This window comes from Salvelinus alpinus, chromosome 2 (assembly GCF_045679555.1).
Source record: "Salvelinus alpinus chromosome 2, SLU_Salpinus.1, whole genome shotgun sequence".
Taxonomy (NCBI): domain Eukaryota; kingdom Metazoa; phylum Chordata; class Actinopteri; order Salmoniformes; family Salmonidae; genus Salvelinus; species Salvelinus alpinus.
Window position 1 is genome coordinate 52420225 of NC_092087.1, and position 25149 is coordinate 52445373.

General features: G+C 43.3%; 1 pseudogene; it reads right to left on the reverse strand.

Moving 5' to 3' along the window:
- Window positions 1-1320: 1320 nt before the first annotated feature.
- On the reverse strand, window positions 1321-23880 carry LOC139541017 (zinc finger CCCH domain-containing protein 11A-like; annotated as a pseudogene).
- Between the last annotated feature and the right edge of the window lie 1269 nt (window positions 23881-25149).

The following is a 25149-nucleotide window of genomic DNA, read 5'->3' on the forward strand; positions in this document are numbered from 1 at the left end:
CTCCATCACATCATCTTGCAAGTCTCCAAGTGCTGGCTCCATAGATGCATCTGTGAACACATACACACCCGACACCGTTCTATTACTAATGGGAGTTAGGATAGGTGATATCTGACAAACAAACATAAACTGTGTTGAAGTCTCACCAACAGGTCAGACTAAACCTACCCAATTCTGGTCTCCCAGACGATGACCGTTGGTGAGCAGGCAAGAGGTAAGGCTGGAGGTAAGGTCTTTGCCAGCACCCCTATGATGGGCAGGGCAGCGTAGATCAGCTCCTTCAACAAAAATACTGGTCGGTCACACACAAACACAGAGCACTGATTACGTTATCAATGATGGTTATGGATTCTATTTCAGATATCATGATATGTGAAGTGAACTAGAATGGTAAACGCAGTGATCAGGCTGGATCCACCAGGCTCGGTTATGAAGGTGAATTGGGCCAAAACCCAAAACTGTTTTGACACCAACCTGATTCAAGTGTCCTCCCCATTCCATTTATAGGAATGCTCACATCGGGGGCATGTCGGAGTGATGCTGAGGGTCCCCTTGCTGGTCTTCTCTATGTTGCATGTTCAGCTGCAAACTGGACATCTCTCGAACAATTGCAGCAGGCAATCCCCATAAACAATGTACTTCTTTTGAGGTGGTGTTGACTGGGAGGGCCTGTGACAGGGTGATACAATAGACAAATTGCATTTTGTTATAAAGGACAAAGCTTTTTGATAATGCACTTCACTACTTGTATCTGTTGGTCCCATGTTTCATGAGCTGAAATAGAAGATCCCAGAAATGTTTCATACGCACAAAAATATTATTTCTCTCAAATGTTGTGCATAAATTTGTTACATCCCTGTTACTGAGCATTTCTAAGATCATCCATCCACCTGACAGGTGTGGCATATCAAGAAGCTGATTAAACAGCATGATCTTTACACAGGTGTACCCTGTGCTGGGGACAATAAAAGGCCACTCTAAAATGTGCAGTTTTGTCATCCAACACAATGCCACAGATGTCTCAAGTTTTGATGGAGTGTACAATTGGCATGCTGACTTCAGGAATGTGCACATGAGCTGTTGCCAGAGAATTGAATGTTAATTTCTCTACCATAAGCCGCCTCCAACATATTTTTAGAGATTTTGGCAGTACATCCAACCGGCCTCACAACCGCAGACCATGTGTAACCACGCCAGCCCAGGACCTCCACATCTAGCTTATTCACCTGCAGGATGGTCTGAGAACAGCCACTTGGACGGCTGATGAAATTGTGGGTATGCACAACTGAAGAATTTCTGGACAAACGGTCAGAAACCAGCTCAGGGAAGCTCAACGGCGTGCTTGTCGTAATCACAGGGGTCTTGACCTGACAGCAGTTTGGCGTCGTAACAGACTTCAGTGGGCAAATGCTCACCTTCGATGGCCACTGGCACATTGGAGCAGATGAATCCTGGTTTCAAATGTCACGGGCAGATGGCAAACAGCATGTATGGCGTCGAGTAGGCGAGTGGTTTGCTGATGTCAACGTAATGAACAGAGTGCCCCATGGTGGTGGTCAGTTATGGTATGGGCAGGCATAAGCTACAGACAACAAACACAATTGCATTTTATCAATGTCAATTTTAATGCGCAGAGATACCGTGAAGAGATCCTGAGGCCCATTGTCATACCACTCATCCACCGCCATCACCTCATGTTTCATCATGATAATGCATGGCCCCATGTCGCAAGGATCTGTAGATAATTCCTGGAAGCTGAAAATGTCCCAGTTCTTCTTTGGCCTCCATACTCACCAGACTTGTCCCCCATTGACCCTTTTTTACAATGCTCTGGATCGTGTACGACAGCATGTTCTAATTCCCGGCAATATCCAGCAACTTCTCACAGCCATTGAAGAGGAGTGTGACAAAATTCCACGGGCCACAATGAACAGCCTGATCTACTCGAATGAAATGTATCGCGCTGCATGAGACAAATGGAGGTCACATAAGATACGGACTGGTTTTCTGATCTACGCACCTACTTTAAAAAACAATATATATTTACAGTGCATTCGGTAAGTATTCAGACCCCTTGACTTTTTCCACATTTTGTTATGTTACAGTCTTATTCTAAAATTGATTAAATAGTTTTTCCCCCTCATCAATCTACACACAATAACCCATCATTTCAAAGCAAAAACAGTTTAGACATTTATGCAAATCTATTAAAAATAAAAAACGGAAATATTACATTTACATAACTATTCAGACCCTTTATTCAATACTTTGTTGAAGCTCCTGTGGCAGCGATTAGAGCCTTGAGTCTTCTTGGGTATGACGCTACAAGCTTGACACACTTGCATTTGGGGAGTTTCTCCCATTCTTCTCTGCAGATCCTCTCAAGCTCTGTTAAGTTGGATAGGGAGTGTTGCTGCACAACTATTTCCAGGTCTCTCCAGAGATGTTTGATCGGGTTCAAGTCCGGGCTCTGGCTGGACCACTCAAGGACATTCAGAGACTTGTCCCGAAGCCACTGCTGCATTTTCTTGGCTGTGTGCTTAGGGTCATTGTCCTGTTGGAAGGTGAACCTTCGCCCCAGACTGAGGTCCTGAGCACTCTGGAGCAGGTTTTCTTCAATGATCTCTGTACTTGTACGTCAGCCATGGAAAAGTAGAGCCGACAGTCCTTGGTAGCGGAGCACGTTGGTGGCACTGTGTTATCCTAAATGCGGGCGAAGAAGGTGTTTAGATTGTCTGGAAGCAAGACGTCGGGGTCCGCGCCATGGCTGTTTTTTTCCCCTTTGTAGTCTGTGATTGTCTGTAGACCCTGCCACATACGTCTTGTGTCTGAGCCGTTGAATTGCGAATCCACCTTGTCTCTATACTGACGTTTTGCCTATTTGATTGCCTTATGGAGGGAATAGCTACACTGTTTGTATTTGGCATATTCCCAGTCACCTTGCCATTGTTAAATGCGGTGGTTCGCGCTTTCAGTTTTGCGTGAATGCTGCCATCTATCCACAGTTTGTGGTTAGGGTAGGTTTTAATAGTCACAGTGGGTACAACATCTCCTATACACTTCCTGATAAACTCAGTCTCCGTATCAGTGTATTCGTCAATGTTATTCTCGGAGGCTACCCGGAACATATCCGCGTGATCAAAACGATCTTGAAGCGTGGATTCCAAATTGGTCAGACCAGCGTTGAATAGTCCTTAGCACGGGTACTTCCTGTTTTAGTTTCTGCCTATTGGAAGGGAGGAGCAGAATGGAGTCGTGATCGTGATTGCAGAAGGGAGGGCGGGGTAGGGCCTTGAAGGCATCCCAGAAGTTGGAGTGTTTTAGCAGCGCGAGTACTACAGTCAATGTGTTGATAGAACTTCGGTAGCGTTTTCCAAAAATGTTCTTTGTTAAAATCCCCAGCTACAATAAATGCAGCCTCAGGATATGTGGTTTCCAGTTTGCATAAAGTCCAGTGAATTTCTTTGAGGGCCGTCGCGGTATTGGCTTAAAGGGGAATATACACGGTTGTGACTATAACCAAAGAGAATTCTCTTGGGAGGTAATACGGTCGGCATTTGATTGTGAGGTATTCTAGGTAGGGTGAACAAAAGGACTTGAGTTCCTGTATGTTATCACAATCACACAATGAGTAGTTAATCATGAAACATACACCCCCGCCCATCTTCCCGGAGAGATATTTAATCCTGTCTGCGCGTTGAACTGAGAACCGAACTGGCTGTACGCACCTAGACAGTATATCCTGAGAGAGCCATGTTTTGGTGAAACTGAGCATGTTTCAATCCCTGATGTCTCTCTGGAAGGAAATCCTCGCACTGAGCACATCTACTTTATTTATCCAGAGACTGAACATTAGCGAGTAATATACTCGGAAGTGATGGGTGGTGTATGCGCCTCCTGAGTCAGACTAGAAGTCTACTCCGAGTACATCTTTTCCGCCGGCTGTGTTTTGGGTCAGCCTCTGGAATCAGTTCAGAACAAAGGATTAGAACAAAGGATTAGATTCAGGAAAGTCGCATTCCTGGTCGTAATGCTGGTAATGCTGGTGAGTTACCGCCGCTCTGATATCCAAAAGTTCTGGGCTAATAATATAAGAAATAACACATAGAAAAACAAAATACTGCAAAGTGGGGGCTAGAAGCACGGCTGTCCGATCTATCGGCGCCATTTTCTTCATGTGATTTTCCTCTAACGTTGTTAGCTAAGTTACACCAGAGAGGTAATTATATTCCAGTATCTCTGGTTATACTCACCACCACTGGTCATTGTACACCAAGCTAAAGTTACTAGTGCAGACTTGAGGACCGATAAACTCCAACCACCTATTCCTCATTGTAGGGTCCTTCGGCAGGGCATGCAAACTATATCAATTTGGCTGTGGAGGCATGGTCAATCCGCATAGGGTCTGTGATCCTTTGAACACATTGGGGGCAATGAAACAACAGAGCCCCTTTCAATGAAGGGAAGCAAAGTGGGCGGAGGGGCGAATTGCACGTGGAGCTTGGCAAAAGGGGGCATGATTTGTTGACATACTTGCAATCCAAACCCAACTTTAATTTACTCGTTGTGACGTACTGAGGTTCCAAACTCCATTTTAGACGAGACTGACTTTACACTTTGTAGTAAATTTTGACAATATAATACATGTTTATTACTCATATCTATGCCACATAGGCCATTTTCAAAGGGATTGGTTGCATTTTAGGGGAAGTTGCTCTCTAAGGTTATCGGGGGAGGATAAGCTGATCCTATATCTGTATATAGAGAAAACGTCACCCTGGAGCCTCTTTCTCCCGAGAAGAGCCTCCTTTGTCACACGATACTTTTATTACGAGGTGTGGGATCCCAAAGTGGAGGAAGACTTAGATGTTATTTTTAAGTTTCTCTTACAATGTTCTTGCATCATTCATGAACGAAAAAGAAAGGCGTCAAACCTGGAGTTAGAAAACTTAGAGTTGTCAATCCTAGACTTCACAGTTCAGATTTTTATATTGCAATGTCATTTCAAGGCAATATACTGTATGATTTGAATGCCAATTAAATGAAAAATTAAGAAACAAAGCCGTCAAAGTTAAAAAGACTGTGCAGTTCACAAACGATTAATTCTCTTTAAACAACGATTCATTGTCTTTTAACCTCCTGGAGTCAATTGACGCATGGGTGACGCACAGGTTTTGTTGAGACCAGTGCCATCAAATAATAAAACATTTAAAAGTCAAACAACTATTAAATATTAAAGACAGAGTAAAAACAATAACATCTAAAAATGTCAAATACAATGCATTTTTTTATTGAAGAAATAGAAAATAATAGAAAAATGTAATAGAAAAATAAGTCCTCCAGCCCCCTCTAATGATATGTTGTAGCAACCCCAGTCTCTACTCAGTTGGCATGGGGCAGATAGATGGTAGAGCTAGTTGGGGATATTCAGTAACATAAAAACATACTTTTCCCAAAGTAAATGAGAAGATGTGTCAAATCATCCCCCTATGGCAGTGATAGCCCTGCCAGTTCTGCTGGTGGTAGGTTGAAGTTCAATTGTTATTTAGTTCTCGTGGTTGACTGAGGGTTGGTGTTCCGGTGGTCATTTGAAATCCTACTGATGATGATGAACGTAGGCTTTACTCTAGAACAAGGGTAGGTCCAAGGTTGTGAACGGGGTATCAGGTGATGAACATAAGCCAGTGGAGGCTCCTCAGAGGAGGAAAGGTAGGACCTCAGTGATTTTCAGAAAAATCTCAATTGTAAAACGTTTAAAAAGTTAAAAATGTAACCTTTTTAGATAAAACTATACTAAATATAATCACGTCATCAAATAATTGATTAAAACATGCTATTTTGCAATGAAGGTCTACAGTAGCCTCAACGGTGTAGCCGGAGGACAGCTAGCTTCCGTCTTCCTGTGGGTACATTGACTTCAATACAAAACCTATGAGGCTCATGGTTCTCACCCACTTCCATAGACTTACACAGTAATTATGACAACTTTCGGAGGACGTCCTTCAATCAGAGCTCTTGCAGCATGAACAGACATGTTGTCCACCCAATCAACGGAACAGATACTGAATCTAGTACTGAAAGCATAAGATACAGCTAGCTGCACTGCATGAAGGAAAAGCAAGCAAAATGAAGGATAAGCAAGATAGAGATTGAATTTTTTCACTTACAGTGCATTCGGAAAGTATTCAGACCCCTTGAATTTACCACATTTTGTTACGTTACAGCCTTATTCTAAAATGGATGAAATCGTTTTTCCCCCCTCATCAATCTACACTCAATACCCCAAAATGACAAAGCAAAAACTGAAATATCATATTTACATAAGTATTCTGACCCTTTACTCTGTACTTTGTTGAAGCACCTTTTACAGCGATTGCTGCACAGCTATTTTCAGGGCCTTGGTCATTGAGGTGACCAACAACCCGATAGTCACTCTGACAGCGCTCCAGAGTTCCTCTGTGGAGATGGGAGAACGTTCTAGAAGATCAACCGTCTCTGCAGCACTCCACCAATCAGGCCTTTATGGAAGTGTGGTCAGACGGAAGCCACTCCTCAGTAAAAAGCACATGACAGCCCACTTGGAGTTTGCCAAAAGTCACCTAAAGGACTCTCAGATCATGAGAAATTAGATTTTCTGGTCTGATGAAACCAAGATTGAACTCTTTGGCCTGAATGCCAAGCATCATGTCTGGAGGAAACCTGACACCATCCCTACGGTGAAGGACGGTGGTGGCAGCATCATGCTGTGGGGATGTTTTTCAGCGGCAGGGACTGGGAGACTAGTCAGGATCAAGGGAAAGATGAACGGAGCAAAGCACAGAGAGCTCCTTGATGAAAACCTGCTCCAGAGCGCTCAGGACCTCAGACTGGGGCGAAGGTTCACCTTCCAACAAGACAACGACCCTAAGCAGACAGCCAAGACAACGCAGGAGTGGCTTCGGGACAAGTCTCTGAATGTCCTTGAGTGGCCCAGCCAGAGCCCGGACTTGAACCAGATCAAACATCTCTGAAAAGACCTGAAAATAGCTGTTCAGCGTCCAACCTGACAGAGCTTGAGAGGATATGCAGAGAAGAATGGGAGAAACTCCCCCAATACTTGTGTGCTAAGCTTGTAGCGTCATACCCAAGAAGATTCGAGGCTGTAATCACTGCCAAAGGTGCTTCAACAAAGTACTGAGTACAGGGACTGAATACTTATATAAATGTGATATTTAAGTTCCATAAAAATATAAAATAAAGTTTTTGCCCTGGGTTATTTTATGTAGATTGATGAGGCAAAAATACTTTTAATCCATTTTAGAAGAAGGCTGTAACGTAACAAAATGTGGAAAAATGTCAAGGGGTCTGAATACTTTCCCGAATGCACTGTATTAGTGTGTAGCCCAAACTGTTTGGACGCTACAGACAGAAGTTGGCAGATTTGCTGTACTGACTTCAGACGAGTACCAAGATGCTGATAGGGGTCGTAGATCAATAGTTTGTAGACCAAACCGTTCGGCCGCTACAGACGATTTTGTGAGAAGACCGATTTTCGGGATGTCTCATGGTCTGACAAACACTGCTCTAGCTCTGTCACCTTTCATAGGTGACAGAGTGTTACATAGGTGGATGCGGTGGATTGAGACACATCCATTGTAAAAAAAAATATCTCTCTAGATTAAATTGACAGATTTTTATGGGGATTTTTGGATTATGCTAATTTGATTTCCACGGAGGCATGGACATCGACCTTGGGTCGGGTTAAACAAGTACAGGAACGTTTTGAGACAATTTTCTCTGCAGACATATACCTTTAGCTTTAGTAGCTTGCCCAGGGGATTTCTTCTGGGCTCGAGCTTGAGCCTTCTCAACCGGAGCCTCATCCACAGAGGGTCCAGGGGAGGCTGCTGCTGTTAAGGCAGCCTTTTTTGGGGGACTGGCACTTCCCGTGGAGCCTCTCTTCCTCTTGCCTGGGGCAGTGCTGGAGCTCCTGGGGCTGAGGGATGGTGGGTCTGCCTCTGCCTGCCTCAGTGGAGAGCCCTGCTGGAGGGCGGCACAGAGAATAGGGGGGGCTACCTTGGGTTTGAGAGTGATGTGCTGACAGAGGGGGACCTTGGATGCCTGAGCGGGTGCCTCCAGTGTGATGAGGGGGGCAAGTACGTGGCCGGTGGGTTGACCGTCACTATGACAGAGGGCATACTCTTCTCCTTTTGGAGGGCGGGGTCTGTGGGCTGTTTCTGTGCAGATTCTGCCTCAGTGGAGCCCTCTGGTTGGCTGATGGAGGCCTGCTCTTTCCAGCAGCTGTGGCCTGCGAAGCCTCTTCTCACGCATGATCTTCTCAAAGGTCTTCACCTTCACACTGGCACCAGATACAGCATCGCTCCGACAGTTAGCAAGGCAGGCCTAAAGACAACAGGACCACAGATTCAGTGATTATGGGTCCAATGCAGCCATTGTTATCATTGTTATATCAAACCATTTCTGGGTAACAATTAAGTATCTTCCTGAGAATGTTTTCAATTAAAATTGTCAAAAATAAACAAAAATACCTTCCTAATAATTTTGCTAAGACTATCTGGGAGTGGTCTGAGTAGTGAGGGGAAAACTAAAAACTAGCTGTTATTGACATAGGTTTGGAAGTCTTTCTTTTTGGTCAACTAACTCATGTATCGCCTGGTGACATCACCATGCAGTCCAAAACTCCATCTCACCAAAACAGGCTGAAATTTCAGACGGCCTTTTCAAACATCTCTTACACTGATAGGGCATTGTCATAATTTTCACAATTTCAATGTATTATTTCAACTTCACAGTGTGGAAAACATTAGGAACACCTGCTCGTTCCATAACATAGACTGACCAGGTGAATCTAGGTAAAAGCTATGATACCTTATTGATGTCACTTGTTAAATCCACTTCAATCATTGTAGATGAGGGGAGAAGACAGGTTAAAGAAGGATTTTTAAGCCTTGAGACAGAGGGTGAATGGACAAGACCAAAGATTTAAGTGCCTTTGAACGGGTACGGTAATAGGTGCCAGGCACCCCGGTTTGAGCTGCTGGATTTTTCACGCTCAACAGTTTTCCGTGTGTATCAAGAATGGTCCACCACCAATTGGAGTCAACATGGTCCAACATCTCATAATGATGAGTGAGAAAGTTAGACCCACAAATATCATACCCCCCCATTTTCCCCAATACTTTTGGTCCCCTAAAATGGGGGGATTATGTACAAAAAGTGCTGTAATTTCTAAACAGTTCACCAGATAATGATGCAAATATCCTCAAAATGAAGTAAAAGTCTGCACTTTAACCTCATAGCCATTGTATAATTTCAAATCCAAAGTTTTGGAGTACAGAGCCAAAACAACAAAAACATCATCAATGTCCCAATACTTTCTGAGATCACTGTATATATTTTCAGAAATGATGGTAAATTTGCTTTTATTGTTTAAAGAAATTATGAAAGAGATTGGTGTGTTTTTTCTCTAAGGTACGCATAAGCAAATATTAAATGTAATTCATCATCAATCATTCGTTTTTGGCCGTAGTGCACAAATTACCATGAGAAGTTTGTTGATGCGCAGTATGCGTGGCTTCTTGGCTCCTCCCTATTTTCCCATTGGACGCCTCCTGTTCCTGGGCCTGCATCCTGGCAGCCTTCTCCCTGTGGATCTCCTCCAGGGTTTTCACCTTCACTCCTCCCACAGGAGGGGCCCTCCGGCTGGGCATGTCTAGGTGGGTGGGTCCCTGGGAGTTACCTGGAGTTGCTTCCACAGCCGGCTGCTTGGCCTTCAAGAGGCTGGGAATGGGCCCCTGGTCCTCATCCAGCTTATTGGCAAGGGAGATCACAGAGGTCTTCACATTGAAGGCTTTTCGCAAGTTTGCTGGTGGTGCCTTTCTTTGGGGCATTGGTAGAGGTGGTTGTATCAGGGACTGAAGTGAGAGGGTCGTCCCCCTGAACCCTGTGCCTGTCCCAAGGACTTAGCCACCTTCTCCTGACTGATCTCCTCCAGGGTTTTTATGCAGATAACTTCAGATGCCCTAGTCTCGCTGTTGATCTCAACTGAGGGAGAGGTTAGTTAGAGTTAAAAGACAATAATACATTTTATTCAACATATTGAAAAAAAAGAGATAACGTTTCAATGTAGATTATATGAGCCACTCGAAGCTAAACAGGATAATAAGCAAAAAAATCTAGAATTAGAATGACTAAAGAACTTTTTGAGAGAAATTGCAGGACATTACTGAATGTTTTTGGGATGTGTTCCTCCCAACAGGTCCAAAGGCAGGGGTACAGTCCCTGCCCCAGGTTTCTAAATTGGCCACTCGAGACACAGCCTCGAGTCAGAAAAACTTTAAGGGCATTGCTCTGTCTTTTAAATACAACCCTGTTTTGTCACTGAGTTACTGAAAAATGAAGCAGCCAAATGGTATTTCCTAAAATAATTGAAAAATTAAGTATTTCCAAACAATATCAATATGGTTAATACCTCCCTATATAATTTTAACCTAGCGCTCAAATCACCTTGAAGGGTTGCTCCATTGTTACTTTGAGCTGGGTATATTTGCGCTGGGTATCTTTGAGCTGGGTATCTTTGAGCTGTAGCTTTGTGCTGGGTATCTTTGAGCTGGGTATCTTTGAGCTGGGTATCTTTGAGCTGGGTATCTTTGAGCTGGATATCTTTGAGCTGGATATCTTTGAGCTGGGTATCTTTGAGCTGTAGCTTTGTGCTTGGTATCTTTGAGCTGGGTATCTTTGTGCTGGGCATCTTTGAGCTGGGTATCTTTGAGCTGGGTATCTTTGAGCTGTAGCTTTGTGCTGGGTATCTTTGAGCTTGGTATCTTTGAGCTTGGTATCTTTGTGCTGGGTATCTTTGAGCTGTAGCTTTGTGCTGGATATCTTTGAGCTGGGTATCTTTGAGCTGGGTATCTTTGCGCTGTAGCTTTGAGCTGGGTATCTTTGAGCTGGGTATCTTTGAGCTGTAGCTTTGTGCTGGGTATCTTTGAGCTGGGTATCTTTGAGCTGTAGCTTTGAGCTGGGTATCTTTGAGCTGTAGCTTTGTGCTGGGTATCATCCACTTTACAGCTCCTTCCTGCACTATAGACTATTTGCTACTTAATTAATATGTGGCTATTTTAATTGCTGTTAATATTATATTTCTCTCTACATTGTTTGGTCTTCCGTTTTAGTCATGTAAAGTGTTGTGTGACCTTTGTAAATTGCGCTTTAAATAAACTTGACATGACAGTAAGTACACTACATAGGAATTAATGTGTCTTGGTGTGTTTCTTACCATCTTCGTCCTCATCATCATCTGCTCGGTTGATGACCACAGGCAGGTTTGTGGGTCTGGGTACATTCACCTGAGTCTCCGCCTTGATGACCCCACGGAGCTGTGGATAGGCTGGGCTGGGGATTGGGACAGAGACAAGAGGGACAGAATTCTCATGAGGCTCATCCTTTTCTTTTAGGGCCAAATCTGAGTTACAAAACCATCCAGTTCAGTAACTACAGATAATCTCTGGTTTTGATGAAGGTTCATAAGTGAGCCCAAATATGTTATTTATTTCAATCCTGAATGTACAAAGCTGAATGTACAAAACATTAGGAACACCTCCCTAATATTGAGTTGCACCCCCTTTTGCCCTCATGACAGCCTGTATTCGCCGGGGCATGGACTCTACAAGCTGTCGAAAGCTTCCCACAGGGATGCTGGCCAACCATGTTGACTCCAATGCTTCCCTTGATGCTAAGGAGATAAAGATCAGTAAGCTAATGGTGTCTTGGTCAGGATCGGCCTCTTGAGAGCGACTGCTCACTTTTGTTGGGTGGTACATATTGGCCTTCTATGAAGTGGGGTTTGTCATGGTGGAAGGCACAGTGCGGCTTCTGGCAGCCAGCAAGCTGGGTCTCAAAGTAACATGAAATCTCCTTTCTATAATATTTTTCTACAAGAAGAAAAGAGAGAGAGAGAGGACAGGTCAGAACATGTAGCAACACTGTGAAAGCTAATTTAAAGCTAGAATCCTTATTTGCTACATACATTTTTGGACTTATAAATGTATGATATATACCCATTGATCGTTGAAGTATATAACTTATAAATGCCTCATGAGCTTAGTTCAACTGTCGTGCCCCATCAGAACCCAAAATATAAGCTTGTTTTACTCCAATGTTTGGAAACAATGTATATGTAAACAAACACTGTATATACTCAAAACGTGGGTAAAACTATACTTTTGGTCTGTCCTTGCGTCCATAGTTCTGTGTATGAATTTGAGAGTGGTTACATTTCTCCAGGCCTATCCCTCAACCTTTTTACCAAAACAGAGGCGGGGTACCCTTTGTTATTTTTTCAATGAAGGATTCTGAATTTAAGAAAAAAAAATCCGGAACTTTCAATAAATTCCATGGTTTTCCCGAAATCATATTTGGAGGATTTTTGGAAAACCAGGGAATGTATTGAAAGTTCACGGAATTTTTCAACCCTAGGATTTTGTTGAATAAGACAAAACAGCCCAAAATGTCCCACTCGACATTTCCGGGAAACAGAGCTACAGCCCATGAACCTGGTTTTAAGACATGGTCTTTCTCTACCCCTCTATAATGGCCACTTGAGACACACACAGCCTCGAGTTGGCAACGCTTTAACGGGATATTCCTGAAATGCTTATTAGTTTGGGTTTACAAAGGAAATGATTAACAAATATAGTCCCTGAAAGAGAGAGCGTGCCCTATCCTTACCTTGATCTGCATGTGGCAGAACACGGAGACCTGTTGGGAACAGCGTCTCTCCTGCCACAGGCTGGAGACGAAATGACTGCCCTTGGCGGCTTCACAGTGTCTGAAGGGGCAGCTGTCACCCCGCACCAGGAGACACAGACACAACAAAGTCAATACAGAGTACTGACTTATACCTCATGTGCATACCTCCAAAACTGTGACTGTGTCACTGTGTGATACTATTACAATAGAACACGTTGCTGTTAATGCCCTTATCCCCCTACCTTAGCGCATGTGGTGTTGAGGAAGAAATAGCAGTCATCTCCATGGTTAGTCAAGTTCCGAGCTTGTTGATTGGATTCACTTCCAATCAATGTTCCCTTCACAGCCAACCGGACACATCCTGGGCTGGCAACAAGGAACCAAGTGAGCCATGGTCATTTCTCTGGTGTGAATGGATTCCATTTCTTCACTATGGTGGGAAAAAAACTGAACAGAGTTGAATTCTACTTTCTCAAAGGAATTCGAATTCCTTTGTGGTCTATTGTGAAATATGTCCGTGACAGATTGGTGAATATGTAATAGTGGGCCTGTGTATTCCATAGTCCCAGTCGGTTTTCACGTAATAATAAGGAATTCCCATCGACCACTCCGAACAATTGGGGAAAACCAACATTATTTCCTATTGACCCCCATTGTAAAAGAGGCAACTTTGTCGTCGATTTTTTTTGTTATACAGAAATAACAACCACTCAGGGATTTCACCATGAGGCCAATGGTGACTTTAAAAGTTACAGAGTTTAAATGGCTGTGATAGGAGAAAACTGAGGATCGATCAACAACATGGTAGTTACTCCACAATACTAACCTAAAAGACAGTGAAAATAAGTAAGCTTGAACAGAATACAAATATTCCAAAATATGTATCCTGTTTGCAATAAGGAACGAAAGTAAAACTGCTAAAAATGTGGCAAAGGAATTAATTGTATGTCCAGAATACAAAGCGTTATGTTTGGGGCAAATCCAACACAACACATCACTGAGTACTGCTTTCCAGTTCTACAGCTACACCATCGAGAGCATCCTGACTGGTTGCATCACTGCCTGGTATGGCAACTGCTCGGACTCAGAGGGTAGTGCGTACGGCCCAATACATCACTGGGGCCAAGCTTCTTGCCATCCAGGACCTCTATATCAGGTGGTGTCAGAGGAAGGCCCTAAAAATTGTCAAAGACTCCAGCCACCCTAGTCATACACTGTTCTCTCTGCTACCGCACAGATTGTGGTAGCGGAGCGCCAAGTCTAGGTCCAAAAGGCTTCTCAACATCTTCTACCCCCAAGCCATAAGACTCCTGAACAGCTAATTTTTTATTTTTTATTTTTTTATTTCACCTTTATTTAACCAGGTAGGCTAGTTGAGAACAAGTTCTCATTTGCAACTGCGACCTGGCCAAGATAAAGCATAGCAGTGTGAACAGACAACACAGAGTTACACATGGAGTAAACAATAAACAAGTCAATAACATGGTAGAAAAAAAGAGAATCTATATACAATGTGTGCAAAAGGCATGAGGTAGGCAATAAATCGAATAATTACAATTTAGCAGATTAACACTGGAGTGATAAATCATCAGATGAACATGTGCAAGAAGAGATACTGGTGTGCAAAAGAGCAGAAAAGTAAATAAATAAAAGCAGTATGGGGGGTGAGGTAGGTAAATTGGGTGGGTAGTTTACAGATGGACTATGTACAGCTGCAGCGATCGGTTAGCTGCTCGGATAGCAGATTTTTAAAGTTGTTGAGGGAGATAAAAGTCTCCAACTTCAGAGATTTTTGCAATTCGTTCCAGTCGCAGGCAGCAGAGAACTGGAAGGAAAGGCGTCCAAATGAGGTTTTAGCTTTAGGGATGATCAGTGAGATACACCTGCTGGAGCGCGTGCTGCGGGTGGGTGTAGCCATCGTGACCAGTGAACTGAGATAAGGCGGCACTTTACCTAGCATAGCCTTGTAGATGACCTGGAGCCAGTGGGTCTGACGACGAACATGTAGCGAGGGCCAGCCGACTAGGGCATACAGGTCGCAGCGGTGGGTCGTATAAGGTGCTTTAGTAACAAAACGAATGGCACTGTGATAAACTGCATCCAGTTTGCTGAGTAGAGTGTTGGAAGCTATTTTGTAGATGACATCGCCGAAGTCGAGGATCGGTAGGATAGTCAGTTTTACTAGGGTAAGTTTGGCGGCGTGAGTGAAGGAGGCTTTGTTGCGGAATAGAAAGCCGATTCTTGATTTGATTTTGGATTGGAGATGTTTGATATGAGTCTGGAAGGAGAGTTTGCAGTCTAGCCAGACACCTAGGTACTTATAGATGTCCACATATTCTAGGTCGGAACCGTCCAGGGTGGTGATGCTAGTCGGGCGTGCGGGTGCAGGCAGCGAACGGTTGAAAAGCATGCATTTGGTTTTACTAGCGTTTAAGAGCAGTTGGAGGCCACGGAAGGAGTGTTGTATGGCATTGAAGCTCGTTTGGAGGTTAGATAGCACAGTGTCCAAGGAAGGGCCGGAAGTATATAGAATGGTGTCGTCTGCGTAGAGGTGGATCAGGGAATCGCCCGCAGCAAGAGCAACATCATTGATGTATACAGAGAAAAGAGTCGGCCCGAGAATTGAACCCTGTGGTACCCCCATAGAGACTGCCAGAGGACCGGACAACATGCCCTCCGATTTGACACACTGAACTCTGTCTGCAAAGTAGTTGGTGAACCAGGCAAGGCAGTCATTAGAAAAACCGAGGCTACTGAGTCTGCCGATAAGAATATGGTGATTGACAGGGTCGAAAGCCTTGGCCAGGTCGATGAAGACGGCTGCACAGTAATGTCTTTTATCGATGGCGGTTATGATGTCGTTTAGTACCTTGAGCGTGGCTGAGGTGCACCCGTGACCGGCTCGGAAACCGGATTGCACAGCGGAGAAGGTACGGTGGGATTCGAGATGGTCAGTGATCTGTTTGTTGACTTGGCTTTCGAAGACCTTAGATAGGCAGGGCAGGATGGATATAGGTCTGTAACAGTTTGGGTCCAGGGTGTCTCCCCCTTTGAAGAGGGGGATGACCGCGGCAGCTTTCCAATCCTTGGGGATCTCAGATGATACGAAGGAGAGGTTGAACAGGCTGGTAATAGGGGGTGCGACAATGGCGGCGGACAGTTTCAGAAATAGGGGGTCCAGATTGTCAAGCCCAGCTGATTTGTATGGGTCCAGGTTTTCCAGCTCTTTCAGAACATCTGCTATCTGGATTTGGGTAAAGGAGAAGCTGGGGAGGCTTGGGCGAGTAGCAGCGGGGGGGGCGGGGCTGTTGGCCAAGGTTGGAGTCGCCAGGAGGAAGGCATGGCCAGCCATTGAGAAATGCTTGTGGCTACCCAGACTATCTGCATTTCCCCCCCTTCCCTTTTTACGCTGCTGCTCTTCTCTGTTTATTATCTATGCATAGTCACTTTAACTCTACCTATATGTACAAATTTCCTCAATTACCTCGACTAACCGGTGCCCCCACACATTGACTCTGTACCGGTACCCCCTGCATATAGCCTCGCTATTGTTATTTTACTGCTGCTCTTTAATTATTTGTTACTTTATTTCTTGTATTGTTTATTTATTTATTTATTTTTCTTCTTAAAACTGCATTGTTGGTTAAGGGCTTGTAAGTAAGCATTTCACTATATGTTGTCTTCAGCACATGTGACAAATAAAATTTGGTTTGATTTGATTTGAATTGAAGAATTGAATTTGAATTTCAAATTAAATTGGAATTGACCCCAATGCTGATTCTCATAATTTGTCTGAAATATAGCCTGCTTCAAGTTCCCACAACCAATCTATGTTTACCATTATATCGGTTCAGAACTAGAGTTCTTCTAAACAAATGTTTGGTGTCAGTCAGACAGTGTATGCGGCACAAGGCAGATACAGAAGGAAGGAGCAGGCTAACTACAGTATGTGACACCCTGCTTGCCCTGTTAGTTATTGTTTAAAGGTGTCATACGCATTATACAGATTCACTCTTTCTGCATCAACAAATGATACATGATTGAACCACAAGCCCTTTACAATGCAAGATGGGGAATTACCTGAGGATGTTTGAAAAAACTACAATTCTGTTCATTTCCATTAAAGAAATATCTTTACCCAAGTATTTCACTATCAAATAATCATAAAATGTGCAGATGTTAAAATACACAAGGGATTGTTTTTCCAAGAGAAAAACGTGAAAAGAAAAGGACAGAGTAAAAACAATACAATATAAATACATTAAATATATTTTTTTTATTGAAGAAATTGAAAAGAATAGAAAATTAGAATAGAAAATAAGCCCTCCAGTCCCCTCTGTTGACATGTTGTAGCAACCCCAATCTCTCCTCAGATGGCATGGGCAGATAGACAATGGAGGTGGTTGGGGATTTTCAGTAACAAAAAATCGTATTTTCACCAAAAATAAATGAGGAAATGTGTCAAATCAACCCTCCTCTGCGGCAGTGATAGGTGATGCCCTGCAAGTTGCACTGGAGGTACAGTAAGTTGAAGTTCAACAGTTTTTTAGTTCTGGTATTTGACTGAGGGTTGATGGTTAGTTATGGTGGTCACTTGAAATCCTACTGGTCAAATAAATAAACAAATATTTGTCACATGCTTCATAGACACAGGTGTAGACTAACAGTGAAATGCATACTTACGGATGCTTTTCCAACAATGCAGCGTTAAAGAGACGGGGGGGGAAAATACAATTAGTGACACGAGGAATAAATACACAGTGAAAAACGAATAAAAATAATCTGTAAAAATAACATGGCTAAATATACAGTGGCAAGAAAAAGTTGGAAATACATGGATTTCTGCATAAATTGGTCATGAAATTTGATCTGATCTTCATCTGTCACAATAATAGACAAACACAGTCTGCTTAAACTAATAACACACAAACAATTATATGTTTTCCATGTCTTTGTTGAACACACAATGTAAACATTCACAGTGCAGGGTGGAAAAAGTATGTGAACACTTGGATTTAATAACTGGCTGACCCTCCTTTGGCAGCAATAACCTCAACCAAACATTTTATGTAGTTGCGGATCAGACCTGCACAACAGTCAGGAGGAATTTTGGACCGTTCCTTTACAAAACTGTTTCAGTTCAGCAATATTCTCGGGATGTTTGGTGTGAACTGCTCTTTAGAGGTCATGCCACAGCATCTCAATCGGGTTGAGGTCAGGACTCTGACTGGGCCAATCCAGAAGGCGTATTTCTTCTGTTGAAGCCATTCTGTTGTTGATTTACTTCCGTGTTGGGTCGTTGTCCTGTTGCATCACCCAACTTCTGTTGAGCTTCAATTGGCAGACAGGCAGTCTAACATTCGTCTGCAAAATGTCTTGATAAACTTGGGAATTCATTTATCCGTCGATGATAGCAAGATGTCCAGGCCCTGACGCAGCAAAGCAGCCCCAAACCATGATGCTCCCTCCACCATACTTTACAGTTGGGATGAGGTTTTGATGTTGGTGTGCTGTGCCTTTTTACTCCACACAGAGTGTTGTGTGTTCCTTCCAAACAACTCAACTGTAGTTTCATTTGTCCACAGAATATTTTGCCAGTAGCGCTGTGGAACATCCAGGTGCACTTTTGCAAACTTCAGACGTGCAGCAAAGTTTTTTTTGGACAGCAGTGGCTTCTTCCGTGGTGTCCTCCCATGAACACCATTCTTGTTTAGTGTTTAACGTATCGTAGACTCATCAACAGAGATTTAAGCATGTTCCAAAGATTTCTGTAAGTTTTTAGCTGACACTCTATGATTCTTCTTAAACTCATTGAGCATTCTGCGCTGTGCTCTTGCAATCATCTTTGCAGGACGGCCTTTCCTTGGGAGAGTAGCAACAGTGCTGAACTTTCCCCATTTATGGACAATTTGTCTTACCGTGGACTGATGCACATCAAGTCTTTTAGAGATACTTTTGTAACCCTTTCCAGCTTTATGCAAGTCAACAATTCTTAAGCTTAGGTCTTCTGAGATTTCTTTTTTTCAAGGCATGGTTCACATCAGGCAATGCTTCTTCTGAACAGCAAACTCAAATTTTGTGAGTGTTTTTTATAGGGCAAGGCAGCTCTAACCAATATCTCCAATCTCATCTCATTGATTGGACTCCGGGTAACCAGACTCTTGACTCCAATTAGCTTTTGGAGAAGTCACGCCCTGACCTTAGAGAGCCTTTTCATGTCTCTATTTGGTTTGGTCAGGGTGTGATTTGGGTGAGCATTCTATGTTCTTTATTTCTATGTTTTGTGTTTCTATGTTTTGGCCGGGTATGGTTCTGAATCAGGGCCAGCTGTCTATCGTTGTCTCTGACTGGGAATCATACTTAGGCAGCCTGTTTTGCCACCTTAGGTTGTGGGGTGTTGTTTTTTGTTAGCTCTGTGTAGCCTTCAGAACGTGACGTTCGTTGTTGTTTTGTTGTTTTGTTTGGTGTTCGGATTTAATAAAGAAGCATGAACACGTACAACGCTGCACCTTGGTCCACTTCTTCCGACGAGGGTTACAGGAGAAGTCATTAGCCTAGGGGTTCACATACTTTTTCCAACCTACACTGTGAATGTTTAAATTATGTATTCAATATAGACAAGAAAAATACAATAATTTGTGCATTATTAGCTTAAGCACACTATGTTTGTCTATTATTGTGACAGATGAAAATCAGATCAAATTTGATGACCAATTTATCCAGACATCCAGGTAATTCCAAAGGGTTCACATACTTTTTCTTGCCACTGTATAGTGAGCAGAAAATAATTCGGTGTGTGCATAGATGTGGTGTGTGCATAGAGTCAGTGCAAGAGAGTTGGTGCAAAAAAGGGTCCAGGTAGCCTTTTGATTAGCTATTTAGAAGTCTTGTTTTTAAGTCTTATGGCTTGGGGGTAGAAGCTGTTCAGTTGGTTCCAGACTTGGTGCATTGGTACCGCTCACCATGTGGTAGCAGAGAGAACAGTCTGTGGCTTGGGTGGCTGAAGTTTTTTTTTTAAATGTGGGTCTTCCTATGACACCACCTGCTATAGAGATCCTGGATGGCAGGGAGCTCAGCCCCAGTGATGTACTGGGCCATATGCACTACCCTCTGTAGCGCCTTGCCACACCTCTGTGGGACTATGCAGGTCTCTGGGTCTGCTGTGGTGGAGGCAGGCTGGGTGACAGGGACTGCTTGGAGCTGCTCTCTCAGGGGGCTAGAGCTGGGGCCAGGCCCAGGAACAGTGGGAACTCCTGGGAACCACCAGGCTCATCTGGGCTTACAAACCAGAATGTTATCAACACAGCAGCATACCACCCTGCATCCCACTGCTGGCTTACCTCTGAAGCTAAGCAGGGTTGATCTGCTGGGAGAACACATGCTGCTGGAAGTGGTGTTGGAGGGCCAGTAAGAGGCACTCTGTCTTCTGGTCTAAAAAAATATCCCAATGTCCCAGGGCAGTGATTGGGGACATTGCCCTGTGTAGAGTGCCGTCTTTCAGATAGGACGTTAAACTGGTGACCTGACTCTCTGTGGTCACTAAAGATCCCATGGCACTTATCGTAAGAGTAGGGGTGTTAACCCTGGTGCCCTGGCTAAATTCCTAATCTGTCCCTCATACCATCATGGCCATCTAATCATCCCCAGCTTCCAATTGGCTCATTCATCCCCCTTCCTCTCCCTTGTAACCATTCCCCAGGTCTTGTTGTAAATGAGAATGTGTTCTCAGTTAACTTACCTGGTAAAATAAGGGTAAAATAAATAAACGGGTTATAATAACAGCGGTATTACCACACAGATTACTGTTACATTGCTACTTACTAATGCTATGGGTATTATCAAGTACATCACAAAGGAATCCCTATGCTGAGAGAGCGAGCGAACGTTCAGACCTACCTCTTTCCATTTGCAGGGCGGCTCCCGCAGTAGCCGTGGAGGTGCTTTTGAGGTGTGTGTTGTTGACTGCAGCGTCCGCAGATCTGTCTGCTGCTTTCGTTTTCCTGCCCTTCTGGCCGGGCTTCACCTCGGCAGCCAGTTTCATCAGCTTGGGCCTCACTGAAATACAACAGCACACAGGAGGTCAGACTACAAATTTGGAGTTGATCTTCAGTGAAGTGATAATGCCCGAGAAGCCAGTGTTTGGAGGATATATTAGCACCGTTGTTGTTAGGCCTGAGACGAAGTCGATATTTTCATTAAAACTTATATTTGTATGAATTTATTCATACTTTTCCATCCTTCCACAAGATATAGTCCCGACACAAATGTAGGGTTACTACCCAAGCCGGCTGGTCGTTCGTTCTATCGGTTCGGTTGCTAGAGACGCGACCCAGTCGTTCAGTCTTTTTGTCCTATATCTATGGACACGACCCAGTCGTTTGTTCTAATTGTTCCATTGCCATACTGGCTGGCAACATTCTTATCCCTTGCTAGCTATCCAACTGCGGCTAACAGTAATGTCAAAAAGTGCAGCCAGAATAACAGCAAAGTAGCTGCATTTTCATTTGTTTAAGTTGTTTCCTTGTGACATTTATTTGCACACATCCATAACAATTAGCTAATGAGGCATGGCTTCGCCTGGCATAGAACATGTGATCACTCGTCAGGACACTGTTGTTCAGAGGAGCTAGCCAACAACACAGCTAACACAATCACTTCAAACTGAAGCTGGAAAGACTGCAAACTAGCTGCACTTTGTTTCGTTTTCGCTTTTTTCAATTGACATTTCTTTGTTTAAATCCATAAAAATGATGTCCGCTGATTCATGATTTTGGTTGGCTGAGACACGCTGCCTGCCTTTCTGTCTCGTCCTGACTCGCGACACGTTCACTACTATGGGACAGCTGGAGATCGATTTTGAATATCTAAACAACGTTGCAAATGTCGGAGATAGACAGCAAGGTTCATACAAATCAGGATTAGACCCACCTGTTGTATAATTACTTGCATGCTCTTCTCAACAGTACAGTATGCAGACTGATGTTGTGCAAGGTCACTGATTGTTTGGTGAACATACTGTAACATTGAACAAAAATTCCATGACAGCATGTGTTAAGTCAATTTTGAATTTGAAGTAAAAAATAAATAAAAAACATGTATATCTTTGCTAGGCAAAGCATTTTGTATTTTGACGTTTAAAATCAAAGATAAGACGTTTTGTGGTTGAAATTGCAGTGTATTTAGTTGGAGAAATTTGACATGAGCTAGCAGCCAGAGGGGTTACATCAGGACAAACAAAAAACTATTGCAGACAGCAGTGCAATCTCTTTTATTTATTTTACCAGGTTAGTCTTGTTGAGATAAAAAAAAAATCTCCTTTTCAAGAGAGACCATGGACCAAGAGCATCAACACATACGTTTCAGACAAACAGGCACATGACATCAACCAGACGATGATACATCATTACAATAAGCAGCACGCCAGTAGCAAACATGTACGAGCAAGAAAAACATCTGAGTGCAAATACATCAAGCATTATTAGAGCCTGGAATAAATCACAGGGCCATTACAGTATCAGAAATACTTCAAGCAAAATGACTAATGACTTCGGGTGACAACTAGAAACAGCTACATGCCTCAACAACCTGTTAATCTATTTGTCTTTTAAACTCCTCCAGGGACACTGGGTCCTGTAGTTTTAGGTTGGCTTGGAGGGATTTCCAAGGCTAGGGGAGTAATGAAGAAAAAAAAATCCATGCTCTGATGCTAGGAACTGTTAGCATGAAACGGGATTGGGATCTAAGCTTGTATGTGTTTTCATATGGAGCTAAAATAGAGAAAATAAAAAACTGTACAATTCCAGTATTTGTATAACCCTTGTGATTGCTTAGCTGTGGGTGTTATCCAATCAGGCTCAAGTCCTCTGTTTTCCTCAAGCTCATAAAAGATAGTGTTTCACGTGGGTGATTGCTGAAAGGCCAGACTATTTGGCTTGATAATGACAATTGAGCAGACAAAAGCACAAACAGATCTGGGACCAGGCTACTTTGCGTGGGATTTTGCTAAACAAGTTCAGGAGAGAACATTGAGAGATGTTTACCTTTAATATCTTGCTCAGGGGATTTCTTCTGGGCTCCATCTTGAGCCATCTCAACCGGATCCTTATCCACAGAGGGTCCAGGGGAGGCTGCTGCTGTTCAGGCAGCCTTTTTTAGGAGGACTGGCACTTCCCGTGGAGCCTCTCTTCCTCTTACCTACGGAGATAAAGATCAGTAAGCTAATGGTGACTTGGCTTGGTCACAATCTGTCTCTTCAGAGAGACTACTCACGTTTGTTGGGCGGGATGTGTAAGGCATCTATGGAGCAGGGTTTCTTGTGTTGGAAGGCACAGTGAGAATTCGGAGTCTCAAAGTAACGCGCAATCTCCTTCCTGTTTTTCTACAAGAGCCGAAGAGGCAGAGAGAGGGAGAGAGAGAGTCAGATTTTTTTTTTTTTTACTGTCAAAATTAACTACAAAGTGTAAATAGGATAATTTTGGTCATGAGGTCAGTCTCTTCCAAAACAGAGTTTTGTGAGACTTATGGTCGTGACACAATGTAAATGAAGGTTGGGTTTGTTTCAACCCTGCCCACATGCCCACAGTCGGCAGCACACAGGTAATCATCAATTCGGAGTGCAGCTGCAAGCGGCCCAATCGTAATGTCGGTGGTAAATGCGGGTTAATGAAGGATATCCCTATAAGGCTAGTCAGGGACTATCTGTAAATTACTAAATGTACATGGAACAATATGCAAAAATTCCAATGGCTCCAAATTTCAATGACTTAAAAACAGTTCTGTAGCGATGTTTGTGCAGGCCCAATATACAGTATTATCACTGCATGTTGGCTATGCTTGAATTGTCTTGCCAATATTGTTGTTCTCAGACCATTTTGAAATTATATATTTTTGAAAATTAGAATATGATCACACTGGTAATAGATAATATGTTGTATTACTTGAGGCACAGCTGAGTGAGCATAATCACTTGCTTTTTCTTACTGGACTAATGGCCTGCATCTGATGGTCAGTCTGAGGGGAGGGAAGGAAGCAGTGGTGAGGCTGCCTCTCACCCAACTCACCGTCCCTCTGCTCTCCCTCCCTCCACTGGGAAAAGGGGCCAGTCTTCCAGCTGATGGCGAGGTTGCACTGCATTATTTCTGCCTCATGCACCAATTCATTCCGCTAATAATAACAACGCAAGCTTATGGGAACACTTTGCTACACTCATTCATTGCAGCTGCAGTGCTGGTTGAGGCGTGAGTGGAATAACGCTTATTTTATGGCTTTTAAAAGTGTGGAACAAAGTGTTGACAGTGCTGAGTAACAACATGAACTTACTCATACAAACACCAGCTTTTCGCTTTATTCGTCGAGTCTCTCTCTAGTCAGAGTTTTAAACGTTTTGAAATCTCACGGTATGAACTTTGCTGTGAGTTTGAGGGTTCTTTTTACTTTACTTTTTCTTTTTAGGCTCTGGCTTGAGGAAACTGTGCAGACATGATAATCTGAGCTATCTGATTGGCCAGTGGTAGGCCTATAGGTGAAATTAATTTGCTCTCTGGGCACATTAAATAATTTAAAATGGGAACACTTTGCATTCGCAACCCTAGGGCTGCTGAATCAAGTGCACTTACCGCCAACAGCGCAAAACTAATAACAAAAAATGGCCACTTGCTGTTGTGTTCAGTAATGATCACTGGAATCTGCAAGTGTTTTGGACAAAATGAGCATTGAAGCAAATGTACACTCGACGTCCAAACGGCCACTTATCAATATTCCAAAATTCTAAATCCATTTGGAGGCATTGTCTCCCACGATCTGTCTTATAGCATGCTATAACTTGCTATGAAACACAGACCTGGGGCAGACACAGACACGTATCAGTTCGATCAAATTGGTATCTGGAATCAAAAAGGTCATATGTTTCACGTAAGAACATAGGATGCTGGAGAGACTGGTTGGCGAGTCACATTTCCTGGCAATTTCCACCAACCATAGATCTGGTATTAGATTAGCTAACCTCCAATTCCAACCATAACCATTAGGGGCATGTTTACGATATGACCCTGTATCAGTGGTAAACAGTAAGGTTTTTACATACACCAGAGAGGAAGAGGCGAAGCGAGAGAATTTACTCCGCCCAAAATCTGTCCAGGTGAGATAAGCCCTTTTTTGTACGGAGGTCTATGAGTGTCGAATTACATAAGGCTTATTTGATTGAATAGACGTTTCGTAATGTTTAGGCTGTTGCATATGTTCTGATTATAAGTGGATGCATGTGGCATTCCAGGAACCTTGAGAAAAACAACTAGTTGTGCCTGTTGTTCACACACGTATCTGGCCTCTCATTGGCTAGAATTGTCCCACCTGATCATGTCTGCCTTCAATCATTGAGGAAATGTATTTCCATCGTTAGAGCGG